Raw genomic sequence first — 6,000 nt, forward strand, 5'->3', positions numbered from 1 at the left:
GTTTAAATTACTGCGTTCACCTGTCCCTAAAACATGAAAGAAATCATAAACAATGTGAATAAAACTTTTTTTTAGTTTTTTAAAAATGAAATTTACTAAACAAAAAGATGGCTGCCACCGGTTACCTGATGCATGGAATTGTAAGGTGACCACTAAGGCATTAACTGGATTGCACTGGAGACAATGCCCTTGATATTTTGCTCAAGGAATCTCATACCTGGGACTGTCAAGGACCGTTTCCAAAATTAACTAATGAAAGGAAATGGATGTAACTAAAATCTTAATAATGCTTGCTTCTTGAGTGGAGTCCGAGGTTGTATCAAGACAATAGCTTTCCTGAACAGGGTCATCGATACGGATAATGACTCATTTGAAGCTAATGACTGAAATATTATAAGCCACAAAACAAAAGCCAAATCTAGACACCAGATAAACATTCCATTATGAAAACTTTACGGTGAAAGAAGCTCCCATGAATCAAGTGGCCATTTTGAAATCTCTATATCAGCTGAGAACTCAGAAGCAGGCCTGTCTGCTGATTTAACTCCAAACTGCAAACTTCAACTGCAAGACACCAGGTTGACCAAGTCTCTGAATATCAACCTCTGCGTACAATCAGTGTTAAAGGAATTCTGGACTTTGGCATTCAGCTAGAGGAAGACAAGAATTTTTGAGGAAGTTGACATGACCTGGTGGCACAGTGGTTAGCACTGCTGCTTCATAGCACCAGGACCCTAGTTCAATCCCTGGCTTGGTCTGTGCGCAGTCTGCACATTCTCCCCATGTCTGTGTGGGTTTCCTCCGGGTGCTCCGGTTTCCTCCCAGTCCAAAAGACGTGCTGGTTAGGTGCACTGGCCAAGCTAAATTCTCCCTCAGTGCACCTAAAAAAGGTGCCGGAGTGTTGCGACGATGGGATTTTCACATTAACTTCACTGCAGAGCCAATGTAAGCCTACTTGTGGCAATAATAAATAAACTTTATATATACTATTAAGCTTGAAAGTTGAATTTTTGTTCCAGAAACTTTCGATGTGCACACTTGTACACTTTCAGCCTTTATTAAATCTGTATGAACATTAAAGGTTGCATCTACTGTAATACTATTCTGCCATCTTCTGAAATTAAGGGTGGTTATGCAAGAAGCTAGCAAACTGAAACAGAATGAAGATGGTTCACTGTTTGATCCTTAGGCAGTCTACAAAGTTGCCTAGGGCTGGAACTTTCTGCCCCCCACTCCTGTGACACTCCAGTGCCCATGCCACCCACTTGCCACCCCACACCCATGCACCCCCACTATCCCTGGTTCATCCCCCCACACCCCTGCACCTCCCCAAGCAGGCTTTCCGGTGGCAGGGACAGGTCGTCACTGATCTTTTGCTTCAGCCAAAGTCAATGGCTATTTGCATTCCTCACTGCCCGCACTGCCAGGGAACCCACCAAGGGTGGGGGGTGGGGGGTGGGCAGTCACCTTTGGCAGGACCCGAAGATCCTGTCGGTGGATGAGCCAGAAAATTCTAACCTAGGTTTCTGAAAAAAAGGAAACATTCGACTGGGATCCAGGAGGGAAAAATTGGTCAGAAAAAATGCTATGGATTATTCCTTTTGAAAGATCAAAGTAACAGAGAGAGAAAAGCAAAAACAAAATTGCATTTTTTGTAATAATAAGGATATATTTCTGCAGGCAAAAAACAGACCCAACTCCTGGGAGAGCTAAAATGTGATATATGCAGATTTTGACATGAACACCATGGAAGCAACTGCAATTAAGGATGTCAATCACATGCCTGAATAGAACAATTAATTGAATCCGTTAACAAACCGTTTCAGTCAACTGTAACAGCGATAGTGAAATTGATATGATGTTCATAATGATATGACTCTATTGTTTAATCCTGTAATCAATAACCTTTTGTCAAAGTAATCAACAAATGCTTCAATATTTCTAGAAACATCAACATAAAGAGAATAATTGCTTAATATTTTCAAATTACAGCTGATTTGTTAGTTCTGTAGATGTGAAGGCTCTTGTGAGTATCTACAATACCCGACTAAATCTTTGGCGACAGTTTTAACTGAAGGGCAAATTGAATGGGTGATGGTCAGGGTGAGTGCTATGCCAGGCCAAATGGGTCTCACAAGAGGCTGAACCCATTTTATTTTGATAAAATCTCACCTAAATATTTTGGACAAATTGTTAGCACTCAGCAAACTCACATAGATAACTACTGTGGAGGTGGGAAAAGCAGTAATTACTTCAGGAAGCAGAACCAGTTTCAAGATAAGAAAAGAGACAATTTGGGAGTGAGTAACAATTCACAGAATGGCCTCCAGTGAAGCTGAAGATGTATTGTTGGCCAGAAGGAGCATTCACATATTTCCTAGCAACCACTGTAAAAGCATTTTGGGGGCCATTTCTTGAGAGACCTCCAGTGATGCATTTACATTTCACTACTTGATCAATTGGGCCAGTGGGCTGACAAATGGCAGATAGAGTTTAATTTAGACAAATGCGAGGTGATGCATTTTGGTAGATTGAACAAGGGCAGGACTTACTCAGTTAGTGGTAGGGCACTGGGGAGAGTTACAGAATGAAGAGATCTAGGGGTATATGCTCAAAGCTCCCTAAAAGTGGAGTCACAGGTGGACAGAGTGGTGAAGAAGGCATTCAACATGTTTGGTTTCATCGGTCAGAACATTGAATACAGGAGTTGGACTTCTTGTTGAAGTTGTAAAAGACATTGGTAAGGCCACACTTGAAATACTGTGTGCAGTTCTGGTCACTCTATTATAAGAAAGGATATTATTAAACTAGAAAGGGTGCAGAAAAGATTTACTAGGATGCTACTGGGACTTGATGGATTGAGTTATAAGGAGAGGCTGGACAGACTGGCACTTTTTTCTCTGGAGCGTTAAGAGGCTGAGGGGTGATCTTATAGAGATTTATAAAATAATGAGGGGCACAGATCAGCTCTTTTCCCAAAAGTAGGGGCCAATGATCATTTTCCAAAACGAGAGGGCACAGGCTTAAGATGAGAGGGGAGAGGTACAAAAATGTCCAGAGGGTCAACTTTTTTCATACAGAGGGTGGTGAGTGTCTGAAACAAGCTGCCAGAAGTAACAGTAGAGGCAGGTACAATGTTGTCTTTTGAAAAGCATTTAGACAGTTACATGGATAAGATGGGTATAGAGGATATGGGCCAAATGAGGGCAACTGGGATTAGCTTTGGCGTTTAAAAAAAGGGCAGCATGGACAAGTTGGGCCGAATGGCCTGTTTCCATGCTGTAAACCTCTATGACTCTATGACTTAAAGCGATTAATGTCCCTCTACCTATTGGCATAATGCATACAGCAAATATTTTGTGTATTGTTGCGTAAAAACATCATCAAGGTCACACAATGATCCTAGACCCAGAGTCAAACAACAAAGCTGTGCTCTATTCTGGGCAGAAGCGAAAGGTGTCTATTTCAACTCAAACTTATCTTGGACAAGTCATGGACAGCTGATTTTTTAAAAATTTCAATTCTCAGTTGCTTCATTTACAGACAAAAGAATTGGAGAATAGTTAAAAATCCCAGCTCTTCTCCAACCAAATTTTTGATTGCTCATGAAAATTAATCCAATTTGCCTCAATATGGCACTACAGTTAATAGTTACATTCAATAGTTTAATTAAAGGCCTATGATCATTTTAATGTTACTCTTTATAAAGAATATTACTAAATTTAATTGAACATACCTCAAAACGTTTCACAAAGGCCACAGCTGTGTCATTCAACCACATTAGAGGAGCAATCTAACAGTAGTCTTTCAAATTAAGAAGCAGTTTGATAGAGTGAATGTAGAGACATTTTTGTCTGCTTGTGGGGGAATTCGAACTTCGAGGTCATTAATACAAGATTTTCACTAATAAAAGCAATAGAAATTCAGGAGAAACTTCTTTACTCGATGAATGATTTGAATGTAGAACTTGCTACCATATAGAGTAGTTGAGGCAAATTGCACAACTGCATTTAAAGGAAAGTTCGATAAGTGCATGAGGGAGTAAAGTTATGCTAATAGGGCTTGATGAAGTAGCAAAGGAGGAGACTCATCTGAAGCATGAAGCAGCGAGGCCAAAAATAGTTCGTTGAAAATGCTATCATCATGACTAATCTCTGGAATACACAAAGTTATTAATGTGAAAAACAAAGTCTGGAACAAGCCTGTGAGAGAACTGGGTTTTGCTACATTTCTCCCTCAGTCTTTTCTCCCCCCACTGGTTACGACTAATGACTTGTAATTTCCCAGGAAGCATGCAGCAGTCAGGAGAAAATTTCCCCCAAGGCACTGGGCTGTGACTTTGCAAGGTCATTGGAAATGTTAGATTTCACTTCACTACACTCCATTTTGATAATCCGGAAATCTAACGAAACATCTCAACCCTGCGGGGGGGGTGAAAAGTAATGTGTGCTAGTAAACGTGTCACAAGGTCATTTTGTAGCACATCTTAAAAGTGTAGAAATGTCTCAGGAACTTTGAACAAATGTCCCACAATATTATGCTTACTTTCAAAAGGAAAGAAAATAGATAAACATGGAGAAAGATGAAAAGGAACAGGATTGCCCTCCACATGGGAGTCTTGACGGTCGCGACATTACTAATGTACAATAAATATCCTCACTGTTACTCACCCAGTTTTGTTGCTGTACAAGAATAAATCATCAAATCGTTCTCAGGGATTCTTTGTGGAACAATAAAAAGAGGTCAGCTACTCTTGGTTTGTTATGAATTATAGGTAGCTAAAAAAAAGGTAGAGGGGGAAATCAAAAGCAAAAAATAAGTAGTCTATATCCAATATTGTTTTTAAAAATCCCCATATAACATATAATGAACTTAGGGATTTGTGGCCACAGATGCACATCTTAACTAAAGATATTTACAGAAGTTATAAAAGTTGTGATAGCAGAGAGAATAAAATGTGTGAAACTTGCACATCAACAGGTAGAAAAATGCGAACTACAACCCATACAGGGCAAGCGATAGCCCAGTGGTGTTATTGCTAGACTATTAATTTAGAAATCAGCTAATGTTCTGGGGACTCAGGTTCAAATCCCACCATGGCAGATGGTGGAATTAAAAATATAGCGATGTCCGTGAAACCCATTGTCGATTGTCAGAAAAACGTATCTGGTTCACTAATCCCTTTTAGGGAAGGAAATCTGCCACCCTCACCTGGTCTGGCCTACATGTGACTCCAGAGCCACAGCAGTGTGGTTGACTCTCAATTGTGCTCCAAGGGCAACAGGGGGAGGGGAGGGGAGGGGGGGGGGGGAGGCAAAAAAACACTGGCCAGCTAGTGACACCCCTGTCCCACGGATGAATAAAACAAAACATCTTTAATCCTTAAATAGATTTGGCGAAGTTGAAATTTAGCCTTCATCCTTGTCTTTACTAAAAGCCTAAGACAATCACAGAAATAAAACAGAAATGAAGGTGGACAAGAAATAAGGAAACTGTGACACACATTTTGATAAGCTTAAAAATAACTAACTCTGACAGGAGTAAATGTGACATCATTCTACTGTGTCACATACAATCAATCTGAATTTAATGATACTAACTGACCCTGTCTCTAATGTCATGAGGATAGCACTTAGAATTATTCACTTCCCATAAAATATTGTCAGTGAATCAACAGATTCTGATCAATCTCTGTGAGCTTGGTAACAGAATAGCAGACAGATAGCTTTATGTTTCATATTAATGAACATTTTATATACGCAAGCGCCTCGAAAGAATTAACTGAGGAAAAATGAAAAACAGTGGTTGTAATGAGTATCGGAGCATCACAGAACTTTATTAGATCATGAATTGTTTTTGTAATGGAATGCTACAACTATCAGGTCACAGATTTAACCTTCAGAGACTAAGATCCTTCTGTTAACATTGGGTGAAAGATATTCTTAAAAATTTATAGATAATTCCCAAGTTATATTTGGTGTACAGTCTTCTGTGAAATCT

The sequence above is a fragment of the Carcharhinus amblyrhynchos genome, chromosome 22, assembly GCF_965287045.1.
Source record: "Carcharhinus amblyrhynchos chromosome 22, sCarAmb.v2.hapA, whole genome shotgun sequence".
Lineage (NCBI taxonomy): Eukaryota > Metazoa > Chordata > Chondrichthyes > Carcharhiniformes > Carcharhinidae > Carcharhinus > Carcharhinus amblyrhynchos.